General features: G+C 44.2%; 1 protein-coding gene across 2 annotated transcripts in view; it reads left to right on the plus strand.

The window, feature by feature from the left end:
• Window positions 1-985: 985 nt before the first annotated feature.
• LOC137439117 (protein tyrosine phosphatase type IVA 1) overlaps window positions 986-19,403 on the plus strand; it is an 86,496-nt gene continuing 68,078 nt past the window's right edge. The window contains exon 1 of one of the 2 annotated variants that reach the window (XM_068134829.2): window positions 986-1,132. The gene's annotated coding sequence lies outside the window, so the exon portion shown is untranslated. Of the gene's footprint in view, window positions 1,133-5,010; window positions 5,241-19,403 lie in introns of those variants that run through there. The other variant, XM_068134830.2, reaches the window with a different exon arrangement.

Raw genomic sequence — 19,403 nt, forward strand, 5'->3', positions numbered from 1 at the left:
TCTAAAATTGTCAGTTTTTATCCGATTAACTTCATTTGAAGACGATTTGCATATCAGGTCACATAATTCAACCACCAATTATTTGTGAAGTCAAAAGGATGCTCCACCGAGTGCCATTCTACTTTGTTCTCTTTTGCCAAGTGTCGCTCTATGAGTGATTTTTCATTTGTTTGTCTGTCTGTCCATCTGTCCGCACAGAACGAGAACGCTTTTCTCTGCAACCAATTGACACGAATTTTTTACCATAGGAGCGCCACCCCTGTATAATTTTTGTAATGATAATTATACTGTCCTTGGTCACGTGGTATGGGCGCCATGTTGGAAAAAAACCAAAACCTTTGCACCTCTATATCTCTGAAACTACTAAATGGAAAAAATTGAAATATAGCTCATTGTCAAGTACTCCCCATGGGGAACAACATATATTAATGATGATGTCATCGGTGACTTCATTACGATGTCATAATTGAACAAGTAGAACACTTGATCCGATCAATTTGAAATTTGTTGAGCATGATTTACACAAACATTGCACATGAGAATTAAATTGATGACGTCAACGTTCACGTGTTTCAGCAGCCATTTTGGATTGAACATAAATCTACATCATCAATAAATCACACAAACACAGCAACTAATAAACGCCACACAAAATACACCACACAAACACGTCCTGGCGAGAGTCTGTAATCTCCGATTGCTATTTCTTGTTTCCTTTGTTTTCGAAATATCGATATCTAAGGACTCACGTTTTAAGTAGTTACGCTGCCAATGAAGGCGTCAGATGCCAACTTAACTTAGAATGCGTGGAAAAATATATTGAGAAAACAGGTTTTGGTGATTTCAAACTTGAAATGTTTTTTGCAGCACATCGTTGAATCACCATTAAAACAAAAACAACAATTGAAATATGGAAAAGGCATTCCAGGTGGATACCGTAGATTCCTGGATTCCAGGGCTGTCTGCCTTCATTGTCGCTTTGGCTCCTCCCCCTGCGTCGTGACGTTGTCTACGTCAGAGCAACATCACGAAACCCGGCCATAGCCGGACTGAAACCGGTGGAAACGTCGTTCCCTCCATCTCGTGTCCCTCAGAAATCGGCTCGCATCCCTCAATGAACTGGCATATCGAAGTGAGTGTGCGCGCCGGTCGTGTAAAGCCGGCGGCTCTCGATGTGATTTTATTTATTCACGTTATTATCGCTCGTTTCGTTTGGTTATCTGAGGAGAGTCTCCTGCTCAGCCTCGCCCAACACGGGCCTCGCCGCTTCCACAGGATCGTGATTCCATGGACGTACAATCGACAAATGATAAGTGTGACGTGGTTCTCCTCATTATGTTCACGTCTCCCGTCGGTATATTCTTCTCGTTGATTTATATTAAAAAAATTTTTAACCTCCCTCTCCCCCTCCCTTTTCCCCACGCAAATCAAACTTCCTTTGTGCCCCCCCCCCCTCTCCCTCTCCTCTCCCTCTCCCTCCCCTCTCCTCTCCTCTCCTCTCCTTGAAATGCACCTCGGCCTTCTTCCCGTTGTTCGGCTCTTTGTCCGTCCCGCTGTCCTTGTTGGAAACCCCTGCCAATGCTATGGCGTCTCGTTAACGATAACGGCTGCTCTCCCTCTGCACACGTTTATCCACCCCTCCGTTGCCCCCATTTGACACCCCCTGAACCTCCCCTCCTCCTCCCCCCCCCCCCCCCCCCCATGCTGGTTTATTACACATGGCAGGAGACTGAGAACATGTACATCGCACTGTACTCCCAACAAAGTGCTGTCGATTCCCCGTTGGTTCCTCATTTTAACATGTTTTCCATGCATCGCGTGTGTTCTGCGCCTCGTGGATGGGAACACTTGGAATTTTTAGGAACATGGAGTTGGTTGTTGGGTTTGTGGAACACGTGGAGCTAGTGGTCTCTTGCTGTGTTTAGATGAGTGCAGTACTGAGTGTGTATTTAGATGAGTGCAGTACTGAGTGTGTATTTAGATGAGTGCAGTACTGAGTGTGTATTTAGATTGGTGCAGTCCTGAGTGTGTGTTTATATGAGTGCAGTACTGAGTGTGTATTTAGATGAGTGCAGTCCTGAGTGTGTGTTTAGATGAGTGCAGTACTGAGTGTGTTTAGATGAGTGCAGTCCTGAGTGTGTGTTTAGATGAGTGTGTATTTAGATGAGTGCAGTACTGAGTGTGTAATTAGATGAGTGCAGTACTGAGTGTGTATTTAGATTGGTGCAGTCCTGAGTGTGTGTTTATATGAGTGCAGTACTGAGTGTGTATTTAGATGAGTGCAGTCCTGTGTGTGTGTTTAGATGAGTGCAGTACTGAGTGTGTGTTTAGATGAGTGCAGTCCTGAGTGTGTGTTTAGATGAGTGCAGTACTGAGTGTGTTTAGATGAGTGCAGTCCTGAGTGTGTGTTTAGATGAGTGCAGTCCTGAGTGTGTGTTTAGATGAGTGCAGTCCTGAGTGTGTGTTTAGATGAGTGCAGTCCTGAGTGTGTGTTTAGATGAGTGCAGTCCTGAGTGTGTGTTTAGATGAGTGCAGTCCTGAGTGTGTGTTTAGATGAGTGCAGTCCTGAGTGTGTGTTTAGATTAGTGCAGTCCTGAGTGTGTGTTTATATGAGTGCAGTACTGAGTGTGTGTTTAGATTAGTGCAGTCCTGAGTGTGTGTTTAGATGAGTGCAGTACTGAGTGTGTGTTTAGATTAGTGCAGTACTGAGTGTGTGTTTAGATGAGTGCAGTACTGAGTGTGTGTTTAGATGAGTGCAGTCCTGAGTGTGTATTTAGATTGGTGCAGTCCTGAGTGTGTATTTAGATTAGTGCAGTACTGAGTGTGTGTTTAGATGAGTGCAGTCCTGAGTGTGAGTGCAAACTCGGTTATGAACCCAAGATTTTAAAACTTGATGGCTGAAATGACTTACTAACCCTAACAAGTCTAAAATACTGGATATCGCAATTAAAACGCACGTTTGGAGGTTTGTGCTGGTTTTCTGTGCCGAGGTGCAAAGTTTTGTTGATTATTATATTTATTTTTGTTTGAGTTGAATTTGTTAATTTCTGTTTTAACGTTTTGGCAGATTGTCTCGCGAGGTGTACGCCATTACTGCCTCCATTTGCTCATCGTGGGTTACAGGAAGGTGCAAAGGTGTGGTGAACTCGGATCATCTTGGAGATGACATCTAGTCTGGGTTCCATTACCGACCCAAACCATGTATTCAGATTGATGCTTTTCAGGCCGGGCGTTGCATCCGTTGCATCATACCTTCCGTCAGATGGACGCTGTCTGGTGTCCCATGTGCCGGCACTAGTTGCTGGACATTAATGATCCTATGATGCCCTTTCGTGAAGAGTAAGGCGAGTTATCGCCGGCATCCTGAACCAATTGCAAATTCCTTCCTGAATCGCTGCGATCTAATGCTGGGCCTGGCCAGCCACTTCCTGAAAGAGTTAGACCAAGCACGTTCCCCGGCGGACGCCCACGAGAAGCTCGCACTAATTGGGGTCGTCGATGGTCTTGATTGCGTTGTTTTGGGTGAGCTGTGGATCACACGTGTTTTGAGTGAATCTATTCCTGAAACGTTGCAAATGTGATGCGGTACAGTAATCGTAATAACACTTGCCTCGTCATCCCTCCTTATCTGCCTCGTCCCCATTTTAGTTGCTCTTTTGGCGCTCTTATCTGTTCTAAAATAGCTCGGACCCCGTATAACACGTCCTGTACGTCCTGCACGTCCTGTACCTGCTGTTTTGTGGCCGTCCTTGTTTGTCGGTGGTTTGTATTTGTTTATTTAATTTTCTTTTCTCCCAGCATACAGCCCAAGTCCGGGATGCGGCTAAATAAGTACTACGTTGGTCGTTCGTGCTTTTGAGTGCTCTCTCTTGCTTACTGGGGCAACGCACTTGATGATGATCCTCCCTGACAGTGGAACAAAGGCACCCAGAGAGCACTGCAGTGTTTGTATTGAATATTCTGTTGTCTTGGCATGCTCCTTTGGGTACTGGGTTGCGGTGGTCTCTGGTGTGGTTAATCTGCTGCTTTCTTCTTCTTCTTTTCTACGATGTTCATCAGAGACTAATTTAGTGTTGCTCTCGCAACCTGTAAATTCTATATCATGATCTTTATTATTTTTTTTGTTCGTGCAACAATTTATCGAGAGCTGCATCGCTATTTGCTTTTGTTTTCAGTTTTTTTTTTGTTTTTTTTTGGTATACAGAGTCGAGGCTCGTGAAAGAGCTAACATTTATCAAACAAACAAATCAAACAAACAAGCAAACAAAGTATATAAAAAGGGGAGCGGTCGACAAGAAGGGGAGGAAGCACACAAACACAACATTTGAGAGCAGGGACATCGGGAGATGTGTGGGAGGGAGAGGGCCTGGGGGGAGGCAGGACAGGTATAACACGCAAGGACACCAAGGACTTCCAGGAAAAAAAGTTGGTATTTCAAAGAAGTGGATTTGGGGTGAAATTAGCGGGGGTAGAAAAGATCAAGGTTTTGGATGGGGGAAGATAAGAGATGGTGGTGAACAGCTGTTTTAAAGACCTGGAGGGAGGAGTGGGATTGAAGAGAGTGAGGGAGTTTGTTCCAGAGGTAAACAGTTTATTCGTCGTTTACCCCTTCCCCACATTTTCCAAATTTGTATCCAACCTTACAAATGCATGTTAGTCGTATTTCCCCACAATGATGTTTTTCGTTGTGGTAAAGTGCTACCATGAGTACCACATCCTTTAGCTTGGAGTTAAGATTGTAACTTGTCGATGTGGGACTTGCTTGCCTGTGGTGACACTAAAATCGACTTCCAAATGAACGAAGATCGATGTCGGCCTGAAACGTTCTCTTTTTGTGCACTTCCAACCTATTTGGCCCCGGAAGTGGGATAACCTCGCTTGCTTCTCGAGGCCCAATTTGTCAGACTTTGACTACTTTTTGTTTGAACATTCACGAACTTTTTATTTTTGATGATGCTATTGATATTATATTCGTGGTGTATTTGCTGATTGTGAAATCTGACTAAAATAGATTTTGAAGAAGTGAAAGATCTGGACTTTGTTTGCACATTTTGTTTTTGGTGTGATGAGTTTTTTTTTTTTTTTTAGTTTGTAGCAGAGCAGCAGTCTCATATTTTGAGAATTGTGCTTCACCACTTCATCTTTAACGGCCATACTTCAACCGTTGTTGTGGGGTTAGCCGGGGGAGCTTCACCTGAGTCTTTCCCGAACCTGCTGGCCAGGCCTGATGTTTGACTAAGGTAGGGCCACAAATGATACGTATATAGCACATTATCTCAAGCTGTGGAAGAAGGCGATAGCTCGCCTGCTCTTCGCAAATGACACTGTGAGGTCTTTAACGTTCACCAACTAATGCCAGCAGATGGGACACCCAGTTTAACGTCCATTGGAGGGAAGGCACACTCGATGATGAATCGCCCTGCCAGTGAAACACCGGGATGACAGATCATAGCTCGGTCTGGATTCAAACTCGGGCTAGACAGTTTAGAGGCCTGAGCGTGCGTATATCTAGGCTATCCGGCCGGCCCAATGACATTTAGTTGGGACGATTCAGATGAAGCATTTTTTTTAAACTTTACCTCTGTCACCGAAGTTGTATGGAAGTTGTTTTCACCCCTTTGTCTGTGAGCCGGATATCTCAAAAGGTTGTGGACAGATTCAGACAAAATTTGGTGGACAGGTTTGGTGTGTGCCAAGGACGAAGTGTTTTAATTTTGGTGAAGATCCAAATACAGATCCGGATATGAGGATTGTTGGTGATTCTTCACCAGTGCGAAAGGGCCACAAATGATATATAGCACATTATCTCAAGCTGTGGAAGAATTGTGACAAAACTTGGTGGACGAGTTGGTTAGGCGACAAGAACGAGCTGATTAAATTTGGGTTCAGGTCCAGATCCGGCCTATCGGTGGGATAAAAAATATGAACTGTTTAGCTAGTAGGAGCTACGTGCTCTACCACGTGCCATTCTATCTAGTTTGTCTCTGTTACCCCTTGAGCTATTCAACAAAACCAGAATTACCCCTCCTTTAAAAAAAAAAGAAAAAAAAAAGGGGAAATATCAGGAAGGAAAACAAAATTTATTTTATTCTCATCATTTTCCCAACATATTTTGCCATCCATCGGTAACTGAAAATAAGCATTCATTTCAATTTTAAGAGTTAGAAAAACGAATATGAATAATCCTTATGCCCTGGCATCACTAGCCCTACCTTAAGGAAGTTCAAGCATTTAGTCACAGTTGAAAGTATTAGTCCGTGGGCTGAGTAGGGTTTACATGCACCCCCCCCCCCCCCCCACAACTGAACTTCCCGGGTATGTCCATGTACCCCCCACCCTAGGGGTTAGGAAAAACCATGTTAACAGAAAAAAAACTCATTCCCTCATAGTTTGACCTCTGGTGACCTCATTAGTGACCTCATTTGCATATAACACATCATTGTAAAGAGTGTCCCAGGACAAACATTTTGAGGGGTCATATGCAACCATAGGATGACTAGGTAAAAAGTTATGGCCATTTCAATTTCGCCTACCCCAAATTTTCGGAAATCACTCACACAGGGGGGGGGGGGGGGTAACATCAAAATATGCGTGGGAGGTACCTTGGGAATGAGTTTTTTTTCTGTTAACATTGTTTTTCCTAACCCCTAGGGTGGGGGATACATGGACATACCCGGGAAGTTAAGTTGTGGGGGGGGGGGGGGGTGCATGTAAACCCTACTCAGCCCACGGACTATATCAGTGTGGTGGTTGAAATTGCCATTTTTAGCTCACCTGGAACGAAGTTCAGGGGAGCTTATGCGATGGCGCGTCGTCAGTCAGCCAGTCTGTAAACACTTGAAACTTCTTCTCTGAAACCGCTGATGGGATTGTGACCAAATTTGGCACAAATGATATTTGCTGTGTTGTGACTAAAGTTTGTTCACGGAATTAAAAAAGTCGGGATTTAAGGGGGTTTACCGGGGTCAAAGTGGATCCAGGTTTGACCCCCCCCCCCCCCTAAAATAGGAATTTGCTTTTTCCCCTGAAACTACACACGCAATCCCGATGAAACTTTACCACAACCTTCATCAGCCGTGATGTACCAAAGTTTGTTCACGGCATTAAAAAAAATCTGCCCCTTTTGGGGTGTATGGGGGAATTTCCCCCCAAAATAGGTATTTGCTTTCTTCTCAGAAACTACACTTGCAATTTTGATGAAACTTGACGACAACCTTAATCACCCGTGTTGTACCAAAGTTTGTTCAAGGCATTTAAAAAATCGGGGTCTAAGGTGGTCTATGGGCGGGCTTGCCCCCCAAAATAGGTATTTGCTTTTTTCTCAGAACCTACACACACAATTTTGATGAAACTTCACCACAACCTTCATCATCCGTGATGTACCAATGTTTGTTCAAGGCATTTGAAAAATTGGGGTCTGAGGAGTTACACTGGGTGGGAGGAGAGGGGGTGATTTGGGGGGGGGGGGAGGTGTTTCCCCCCCCCCCCCAAAATAGGTTTGTTTTGTTTGTTTGTTTAAGGTCTTATGATTATATTAGTATGATTCTACATATGAAATTCTACATATGCTGCCCTGTCTTCTTGCAAACATCGCCCGTCTCCGTCCATCCCTCTCCTCCGTGGCTGCAGAAACCCTCATCCACGCCTTCATCACTTCCCGTCTGGACTACTGCAATAGCCTCCTTTATGGTTCACCCTCAACAATCACCAATAAACTCCAATACATTCAGAACTCCGCTGCCCGTCTACTCACCCATTCCCGGACCCGTGACCACATCACCCCCGTCCTTTACAAGCTTCACTGGCTCCCCATCTCCCAGAGAATCCAGTACAAAATCCTCCTCTTGACCTACAAAGCCCTCCATAACCTGGCCCCATCCTACCTGGCTGACCTCCTCTCCAGACACACTCCCACCCGCAACCTCCGCTCTGCTGGTACCAACCTCCTGACCCCCCCCATCCGGACCAAATTTAGATCCTGGGGGGACAGGGCCTTCTCCATCGCTGCTCCCACCCTCTGGAACTCGCTACCTCACACCATCAGAGACTCGTCCTCACTCACCACATTCAAAACATCACTCAAGACCCACCTGTTCAACACTGCATTCAACATTTAACCCACAGCATCTAACCCCTGACTATCTCCTCTCCTTCTCCCTCCTTTGTGCTTTGAATATTTCCCTATTGATTCTTCTTTTTTTTTTGCAATTGTCTTTATGTTTTGCTATGCATTATGTTTTGCACTCTGTCAAAGCGTCTTTGGGCTTCCTGAAAAGCGCTATATAAAATAAATGCATTATTATTATTATTATTATTGAAATTGGTTTAAAAATCAAAATACCTTTAGTCAGTGCAGTATGCTGTTTATTCTACGAGGTGAGCGCCAGCGGTATTGCCCCTATGTTTTTGAGATGCGAGGCTTTGTTACAGCTCGAGAGCATCTCGGGATATCAGCAAGATCCAATCCATTTATTGCCTAGGTTTTTCTTTATCATTGCAGTAAAGTCCAGCCTCACAGTGATAGGTTGTGGCAATTGGTATGAGGTCTTTGAGTGCTTTGGCAGAGAATCAGGTATTCACCACCTGCTTTTTGCCAGAAGGTTGGCAATTCAAAAATCCTGAAATTCTGCTTTTAGCGTGCTATCATGCTATCTTCTCGCATAGCAAGGAACTCTACTTTCACTGTGATGTCTTCGTCTTTGATGACTCCTCCCTTACCCCTTACCCCTTACCCCCCTCCCCTCCAGAAAAAATCTGAGTATCCCACCCAACCCCTCCCCCCCCCCTGCCCCACTCACCTCCATCCCTCCTCCGGTATATACTATAAGTGGATATGGATCCCTTTGAGTTGGAGAGACTATCTAGAATAGGATGGATGGAATCTGAAAAAAAAGTCGTGAAAGGAAACTACCCACGTTATGTCTGAAAAGTAAAGTCTACAGCGTGCCCTTCAAGCACTGACACATGGTCCCTGAAAAAGAGGTTTGAGCCAAATGCATCGCCATGCAAAGATTCATGGAAGGTTAACACCAAAATGGACAAGGAGGAGAAATGAATGGATTGCACCGAAAACAAAATTCCCTGACATTCTGGTCATGATTAAAAAAACAAAACATTGTGCTGGAGATGGAAAAGGAACAGGTGACTGGTGGGTGCCCAAAATGGCAAACTGGCATTCTAGAGAAAGCCTTGGAAAAAAAGAGGTCGACCTAAGATCAGATGGAGGGTTGAAATATAAATATTCACTGTCGTGCAATGGTCCCATATGGCATCAAGTAAAATGGAATGGACAATATCGAGGGGCCGCCGTCCTGCAATGGACTATACATATACAGTCACGTGAAAACTGAAAAAGTAAGTACACCCCAGGTAAAGTTTTGACTTTTTCAACATACAGCTATTTGATTTTCATTTCAACAATATTGATAGATAAAGGTGATATAATATAACAAATGTCATGAAACATTTACATTTTGTAGTCCATTGTATAATTTAAATAAACAGAAATGCAAATTTCACATGTGGAAAAAGTAAGCACACCCCTACATTTATCACTACTTCAAATACCTAAAATTAGAATCAGGTGCACCAGCTCAGGTGCAAATGATTAGAACATCGTTAGAGAGGATCTTGGAGGAACCTGTCTTATTTAAACCTCAGACATTTAGTTTGGTTTGCTCTTTGTTGTTGAAGTGTGTGGCGTCACCATGCCTAGATCAAAAGAGCTCTCTATAACCTTCTTTCTGAAGGCCTCAGATGCCTACAAGTCTGGGAAGGGATTTAAAAAGATCTCCAAACAATTTGAAATCAATCATTCGACTGTCCGGAAGATTATCTACAAGTGGAGAAGATTCCAAACAACTGCCAACTTGTTCAGGCCAGGCCACCCCAGCAAGTTCAGCCCGAGAGCAGACCGCAAGATGCTGAAAAAAGTCTCTAAGAACCCCAGAATGTCATCACGGGACCTACAGGTAGCTCTTGCCACTGTTGTCAAAGTGCACGAGTCTACCATTAGAAAGAGGCTGCACAAATTTGATCTACATGGGAGGTGTGCCAGGGGGAAAACTTTGCTGTCCAGAAAGAACATCGGGGCAAGACTAAAGTTTGCCAATGAACACCTAGGCAAAGACCAGCACTTCTGGAACAATGTGCTCTGGACAGACGAGTCAAAGGTGGAGCTATTTGGCCACAGTACCAGAAGACATGTTTGGCGAAAACCAAAGACAGCATTTGACCACAAGAACCTGATACCAACTGTAAAGCATGGTGGTGGAAATATTATGGTTTGGGGCAGCTTTGCTGCATCAGGGCCTGGGCAGCTCACCATCATATAATCCACTATGAATTCTTCATTGCACCAGAGGGTGCTTGAGGATAATGTGAGGCCATCTGTCGGAAAGTTGAAGCTCAACCGAAGGTGGACCTTGCAACATGACAATGACCCTAAACATACCAGTAAATCCACCAAGGAATGGCTGAAAAGAAAGAAATGGAGGGTTCTGGAATGGCCAAGTCAAAGGCCGGATCTAAATCCCATCGAGATGTGGGGGGCTTTGAAACGAGCTGTGCATGCAAGAAACCTCTCAAACATCCCACAGCTGAAAGAATTCTGCATGGAGGAGTGGGCAAAAATTTCTCCCAGTTGATGTCAGAGACTAGTAGACAGTTACAAGAAACGCCTACTTGAGGTTGTTTCTGCCAAAGGGGGCAATACCACCTATTAGAGCCAAGGGTGTACTTACTTTTTCCACATGCGAAATTTGCATTTATGTTTATTTAAATTATACAATGGACTACAAAATGTAAATGTTTCATGATATTTGTTACATTATATCACCTTTATCTGTCAATATTGTTGAAATGAAGATCAAATTGCTGTATGTTGAAATATGTTGAAAAAGTCAAAACTTTACATGGGGTGTACTTACTTATATGTATGTAATTTGATTTGGGAATGTCATTCAATCAATCTATGCACATTTACCAACATAGCTGCAGAATAAACCACTTGACCATAGTAGAGGGAAAGCTATTCGCAATGTGCAATTCTCTGATCTGATTCGACACTTTTTAAATTATTTTCCTCAATGGCTGAGGTTATTTGAAGTGCAATCTTTACAGTAGTTTATTGTTTAACTGAGTCACCTGCACTTTATTGTCAGTCAGACTCGTCAACGAGCTAACTGTGACATACAGATATTTCGATCGTCATCTTGTGATCATGGCAGTTCCAGGAAAACGTAAAGTTTTGATCAAATGATGGCCATTAGCTGGAGCTAGCAAACTTCCTCAACAGTCTGCTACACTGTTTAATGGAAAAGGTGCAAACTTTTAAAATGTCTGTAAATATGCGAGTAAGATGAAGGGGAAGCCACCCACGTTGGGTCATCTTGTATTTGTCTTTGAGGAATTTGCTGATGCAGCAAAGTCAAAGCAGCTTTGTCACTTCCGATGTAGTGGTGGGTCTGGCAGGGTGGCTTAGTAGAGGTACGCGTGCTCACCTTTGAGTTGTGGTGCCTGTGTTTGAATCTCAGCACAGCTATAAACTGTCACCCTAGTGCTCAGTCTGTAGGGAGTATGCCCCTCCATCGGAAGGATGTTATGTTGGGCCTACATACAAGCCCTGGTCGTTGTTAGATGTTAAACATCCCATGGTGTTTTTCACAGAGGAAACGAGGTATCGCCGGCACCCTCAACAAATTACAAATTCCTCCCCAAATTCTATCTCCCATTTGTGCTTAGCAAGTCTGGCGAGCATGCCAATACGCCCCAGCGTGAGTTTATGGAGTCCTTCGTCCTGTAGTGGAATGAAAACGGGCTGATGATGATGTATTGGTTAATGTTTGAAATGTTCAGTTATTTATTTATTTATTTATTGCTTTAATAACAAATGTGATTATTAATACTCCTTGGACTTTATTGGAAGTGATGTTTCGCATCTGCTGTGAGTGATGCTACACGTGAGGAGTGCTTACGTTTCAGGAAATGAATTTTCCACACCCAATAATAGTACGGGGATTTTGAAATTTATGTAATCCGCCCCAGAATGCTCGGCGTGCACTTTGTTGTTGGTGTTTCAACCCTCTCTCCACTGTTCCTTTTGTCCTGTTGCGTCCTGATCTGTTCAGTGTACAATTATTAGCTCTTTCACGAGCCTCGACTATGTCCACAAATACATAAATAAATAGGAGTAAATAAACCTTGACTTTGACACCCATGAGTGTGGAGCAGAAGTTTTGCCCGAGAGTGAACTGGCAAAACTGTACAAGACATTAAGTCGAGATTAGACCACATGACCTCCTCCTCTACCCCAGCACATGATTAGCTCTGCGAAGCTTCTGCTTAATAGGCAGAGCCTATGCAACTGTTTATGCAGTAAAGCTTTTTTTTGCCCCCTTCCCTGACGAGGTCGGAGACGGGACATTAAAATGAGCTCCAACCGACCGATCATCTGCCCATGTACCTTTGTGTATGCAATATTTCAAAAAAACTGTTGAACATTTAGCTTTCATATTGCAGATATATATTCCTCATAACATGATCTCAACCTGATTAGATCACAGCGGTAATTGGCTGAATTAAGTTGCTTTGGCAACCATCTTGGTGACATGACTTGTGTACGTGATATTTCAAAAACTGTTCAAGATTTAGCTTTCATATTGGACAGATCTATATTTCACACCACTTGATAAGTTCATGCCGAATAAATGAAGCATATATGCAGCTGTTTAGCCAGAAGGGCCTTTATATATACACAAGGCCTAGCCTCATGGAAGAGCTAAGGCACAAAACAGATCAGGACACGATATAGCAAAAGGAACAGCAGAAGAAAGGGAGACCATGGCAGAGGTTGATGGAGGGAGACCATGGCAGAGGTTGATGGAGGGAGACCATGGCAGAAACACCAACAGCATGGCAGAGGGAGAAAGTTGGAGACTGACAACCAGGTGATGCTACACGTGAGGGGTGCTTGTGTTTCAGAAAATGTATTTTTCACACCCAATAATAGTACGGGGATTTTGAAATTTATATAATCCACCCCAGAATGCAGGTAACTAACGATGAGTGGTGAGGGAGAATGCAAAGGAAGAAAAATATGGATATGTAAGCAAAGTTTTGGGAGGGTGAGGGTGGTTTAATAGGGGTAAAAAAGATAATTGTTTTGGATGGGGGATGACTTGAGATGGTGGTGAATACCTCTCTTGAAGACCTGGAGAGAAGAATGAGATTGAAGAGAGTGTGGAATGTGGTTCCACAGGTGGGGGGGCGGGGGAGGAAGAGGAGTAAATGAGTGGATGCGAGCGGTGGTTCTGCATTTAGGCAGTTTCACTTGGAAGCAGTTGCTGGTGGACCACGTGCAGCCAGCAGATGCAAGGGGTGTGGGGGCAGAGCACGAAGATGGCAGAGGGTGCAAGACAAGAAATGAGGTTGAAGAGGACTGACCACCAGGTTGTCTGTGATCGTGAAGTGATTTGCCCATAGACTCAGCTTCATCGCGAGGGAGATGAAACAAAATTTAAACAATTGATAAGTGCAGCCGAACACAACTGTGCGTCACGGTTGGAAAGTCAGATTACCAAACGGCTATTGAATGATCGTTTTAAGGCCATTTTTCCCGCTAGAGCAGGGGTTAGCCTTGCGGGCCCCATGACAATCATGGTTCCCTGTTTGAGGCAATGTTTTTATGGCCGGATGCCCTTCCTAGCGCCAACCCTTAGTCACCTCTTACGATGCGCAGGGATACGGTGTACTATTCTAAACCGGGGTACACACCGGGATCATTCATCCCAGCAAGCTGGTACTCAATTTGCTGACCTCGGAAGGATGACAGGATGAGTCAACCCCCCTGGTGTTAATTTAGCGATCGACCGGGATTCGAACCCAGGATCCTAGGATCCCAAGCCGGCACCCTAACCGCTAAGCCAATACCAAACGGCTATTACAACTCCAAAAGCGCAGGGAACTATCAAAGAAGTTTCACAGCAGAATCAAACCCAACGTACAAAAATGTATGGCTTGCCCAATACTCACAAAGAAAATGTCCCACTAAGTCCATGGTTGGTTCGGCATAACATGAACTTGCCAAGTGGTTGGGAGGGGTCCTGCAACCAGTATTGGAGTCACTTTCACATTTCGTGATTCAAGATTCTTTTCTCATTTGCAGAAGCAATTTGTGCTACGACACCGACAAGTGCGAACAACAAAATCGCCTCCTTTGATATTCAAAGCTTGTACACGAATGTCCCACTGACAGACTATTGATATATGTGCACATCTGCTATATCACAATGATTTGGAACAACCACAGATCTCAGAATTCATATAGAGTATATATATATACAGACTTGGCATTTAATATGGAATATTTTTTTTGTGGGGGTGAACTTACTTTTCAAGATGACTTAGAACCAAAAGTTCATTGGAATTATGTTGAAATTATTCTAGATTTTGTTAATGTGACCTTTAAAAGAAACAAAAACACATTTGACATTTCGAAGCAAATAAATTGATCCTTGAAAGTGATGTAAACCGATATCGAACTCAAATCATGGACAGTACTGTGTTAAACTTCTGTACGTTTTCCAGAAGTATCTCTTTATTTTGCACATTAGCCAAATTTATTTTCAACAAAAACAAAAGCTAAATTATGACTGGGATTACGGACAGTAAAATTACAGTTCAGTACTTCGTGTAACCCCCACGAGCATTCAGGAGAGCACGTACACGTGGAGGCATGCTGTTCAGGAGATTTGCCAAGGTTTGGACAGGAATCACTTGCCATGCAGTCACAATAGTCTGCTGCAATTCACGCACAGAGGTCGGCTGCTGGTCCAAGTGGTCGATTTGACGCGTTAATTCTGCCCACAAGTTCTCTATCGGATTCATATCCGGGGACATGGCAGGCTACTCCATGTGCTCTCCACCACGGTCAGCAAGAAAGTGTTGGATCATGCGAGCACGATGAGGCCGTGCATTGTCATCTTGGAAGACAAAGTTTCCTCGAAAGGCTGCACGAGCAAATGGCAGCAATGTTTCTTCCAGAATGAGCCTGTACTTGAACTGGTTCAGGTTTCCATTCAGAACAACCAGGTCAGTTTTGCCCCCTGCATGAAAAGCAGCCCAAACGGTCACCCCACCACCTCCAGCTTGGACTCTTGGCACAATGGAATCTTCGTTGTGGGCTTCATGCACTTGTCTGCGCACTCGGATGCAGCCATCTTGACGATAGACCAGAAATCTAGACTCGTCACTGAAGGTCACGTGATTCCAGTGTACTGGCTGCCATTGACGGTGCTCTCTGGCCCACTGCAATCGGCGCTGGCTGTGTTGTCTGGTCAGGCGTGGCTTTCTCAGGGGACGCCTGGCACGATAGCCTGCTTGAACCAGTCGTTGGTTGACGAGCCTTATGGATACAGGCACCTTTGTCAGTTGCTGCCACTCAGCCCTAAGCCGATTAGCTGTCTTGGTACGGCCATTGCAGACTAACCGGTGCAGCTGGCGGTCATCTCCTTGTGGTTCTGCGTGGACGTCCTGGCCTCGGTATTGGAGTAGGGGCACCCCTCTGAGCATTTCGTTTCAGGATCCTTGACACCTGAACTTGAGTGATGCCATACTGCCGAGCAATAGCATGCTGTTTCATGCCAGAATTTCGTAAAGCCACCACTCCATGACAAACAGCATTGTCAAGTTGACGGACCATCTCCAGAGGAAGCGGCAATAACTTTTGTAGATGTGCAGCAGTTGTTTTCCACTAATACAGAATGTAACAACCCTTATATACCCGATTGTGCAGCCAATCATCAAATCTACCTGTCCTTGCATTTTGTCACGCCACCTGTGATATAATCCTGTTATTGACTTCTTGCTGCGAAAGACAATCAGTGACATGGTTCTTTCAACAAGGACATTACCGAAGGGTAAAATAAACTCACCAGATTGATATACTGAGTTCACAAAGTAAACCCAAGTCAAGAAAAAAAAAAAATTCCATATTAAATGCCAAGTCTGTATATATTCATATATTATGTACAGGTATATTTATATTGTTTCAATGGAAAAAGGGGTGATTGGTTCCCAAATCATGAAAATCCGCAAATGGCGAGGCTAATCCTCGAATGTGGATGAAATTCCCACAAATATATGCCGTGATATTGTTTCAATGGGGAAAAGGGGATACGCTATAGGTTCCCGGTGGTTCCTGATTCATAGAGGAAAACTTTTAAAGTTTACAATGTTTTCGACCGCAAATGCTCATGATTAAAAAATGATTACAAAAAAAAAAAAACGACAACACCAAGTACCATTTCTATTTTATTCAAGGCATGCACTTGCAGTTTATTGTCCCCCGTCGCACGGCGTAGCGAAAGGGAGACTATGGCTTTCCCCTCCGTCCGTGTGTCCGTGCGTGCGTGTGCGGGCGTAAGCGAAGGACCGCATTCGAATTTGGTGTGTGGGTGCAACCCACGTCAAAATCCAAGATGGCCGCCGCCATGTATGTCTGATGCCATGTATGTCTTAACCTTGTGAGATGAATATCTTGAAAAATAAGCGAAGTACCAACTTCTAATCTGGTGTGTGGGTGTATCAGTGGTGTAGTCTACGTGATACGCAGGTATACGCCGTATACCCACTAGGAAAGGTCCAGGATTTCCGTATACCCACTTAAAAATGCGCGAGGATACGTAACAACATAGTTTCGTTGTTGTTAACCAGTCTTTCATAATGCTCTCAATTACGTGTAGATGCATACTGTATGCATTAGTGAGTGTGGTGGTGCTTATGGGGTGTCGCTTCAGGACGGGTGTCGCTCCGGGGCGCGTCGCTCTGGGACGGGTGACTATGAGGCTGGAAGGGAGAAATCACAGTATACCCACTACAAAAAACTAGACTACACCACTGGGTTGTATCTAGGCATAAGGAAGAACGCTATTGAAAATTGGGTTGCCACGTCAAAATTCAAGATGGCCGCCACCATATATATGTCTGAAACTTGTGAGCGAAATATCTCGAAAAATAAGCGACGTACCAACTGCTAATATGGTGTGTGGGTGTATCTAGGCACAAGGAAGAATGCTATTGTAAATTGGGTCGCCACGTCAAAATCCAAGATGGCCGCCGCCATGTATGTCTGAACCTTGTGAGCGGAATATCTTGAAAAATACGCGAGGTACCAACTTCTAATCTGGTGTGTGTGTATCTAGGCATACGGAAGAACGCTATTGAAAATTGGGTGGCCACGTCAAAATCCAAGATGGCCGCCTCCATGTATGTCTGAACCTTGTGAGCGAAATATCATATCATAGCATGTTTTCTGCGTCTTCCACTTTGTCAACTTGCATCACTTCACCGATGGGGGACCTAGGCGTAACGCTTGTTAAAAGTGCTTAACTAGCTTAACTATACTATACTGTACCGTAAAGGAAAAAAAAAAAAACCATGTACTGTTTCACATTTTTATTTTACAAACACGTGCAACTTTTCAAATTGTGATGATTATGATGGTGATGAATTGAAATGCCATTAATTCCTCAAACTCTGAGGGTGACCCAAATGATGGTGCTGCAAAATTGTGCATTAAGGGAGAGGCAGGAGAGATAGGAGAAGGTGCTGATGGTCTTGAGTTGGAGGGAGCAGGGTGGAAGAAATGTCTAATGGAGAGTTGCCTGGCAAATTGGGGCATGTTTCGATGCGGCTCTTTGTAAGGGAGCAGCACATCATCCAAGCCCCTCTTGAACTTGTGGTACCACGACACTACTGGGTCAGCTTCCTTGCACCCTGTCGGCAACCGCCGCATGTCCTGCAGCACATCGCCCAGGAGCTGGACTGTGAGGTTGGACCTCAGCACCTCTGCCTCATCACTTCACGCCTTCTCCTCCTCAGAAGCCTTTGTAATGGCTTCCCACTTGTCCTCAATGAGCTGGTTTTGGGAACGATTCAGCATCATGGGTTTCAGCATGAAGTTCCCTTTTGCAGTTGCACGAATGAGAGGTCCACTCAAAGCCATACTCTGCGTGTTGTCCTCGATCCATATGCTGAGAGTCTTCTCCATCCTTTCTATGTGGACATTCCAGACATGGGTGACCACCTTTGTACTCGATACAGTGCTTGCTGAACTGTCATGAATCACCTTCTCCTTCCGTATGTAGCGAACGGTGGATTCGTTGATGCCATAATAGCTGCCCACAGAGGCTGCACTCTTTCCTCTCGAAAGCCGGTCGAGCAGCTCCACTTTCTGGCTCAGGCTCATTACTTTCTTCTGCCTCTTGCTAGTCGATGCATCTCCGGCACTGGTCTTGCACTTGGGAGCCATGATTGAACGATGAGCAGAGCGAGAGTCAAAAACGCAGGTCAAAGCATCGGAACGAGAAGAATGATTGAGACCCAGGACAGAGTCGGTATATGTACGAATGCGGGCATTGTGGGTAGCTGCAGGAGGATTATTCTGCACATTGTGGTGGATGTTATCGGACGATGCTGTTTTGAGTAGCTGCTCATTGCAATAATAGATTTAATGAAGCGTTTTCATTCTATAACTCACAGGGTTGACTTGTTTACGCAGCTGGTGGGACACCCGAAGCCACACTATGAGCGAGAGCTAAAATTTGCGGCTGCGAAAGCGATGAAAACGCGAAGCACATGACCATTACAGTGGAGCTTAAAAAATTTAAAAAAACTAAATTTTTATTTGTGAAAGTCTTACCCCCTTAATCTGTTCCATATAATATAGAAACACTGTATAACAAGTTTGAGCACTAAATTATTATGTTTAGGGGTAGCTCAAGGGCCGCAAACATTATGAAAATTATAAAAATTCAACGAATTACGAGTATATCAGATTATATCTTAATTTATTTTAAACAACACACTTGAACACTGTATTTATTTTTGAACACGTTAATAGTGAATTCTTTGTTCAGTTTCTGACAGAGTTCATAGTATCAGTCTGACAATGTCCAGCAAACCCCAAATTTATTATTTTCATGGCATCCCGGACAGTGTATGTTTTCTGCTATCAGGGTACATTCTGCGATGGTCCTCGACAACTTGCAGCTGAGTTTCATCGCGGGTTATCAACCCACTGTACTCCTGAATGAGTGCCACTCCACGTTCAGCGTAGTCATTGACAACTTTTAGAGAGTTGACTGTTTCTGCAGCTTGCTTGTAGTCGTCTCTGTCATCCCACAAGTCCGGATCAACCGCGAGAAATCCATCTGGAAGTTCCATCATTCGCAGAAGTTTCATTGACCTTGATGTGACGAAATCTTCCAAGTTCTTGTCCTTGAATGAATCAAGAGCAACAGTGATTCGCTTGGAATGATTCTGATCTTGGTCTTCTTCATTCTTCATGGCACTCACCATCAGTCTCATGGTTGCCGAACTGACCCGACTGTCGAAGAAAGCCA

Source organism: Myxine glutinosa, chromosome 13 (assembly GCF_964187855.1).
Source record: "Myxine glutinosa chromosome 13, kmMyxGlut1.1, whole genome shotgun sequence".
Classification (NCBI taxonomy): domain Eukaryota; kingdom Metazoa; phylum Chordata; class Myxini; order Myxiniformes; family Myxinidae; genus Myxine; species Myxine glutinosa.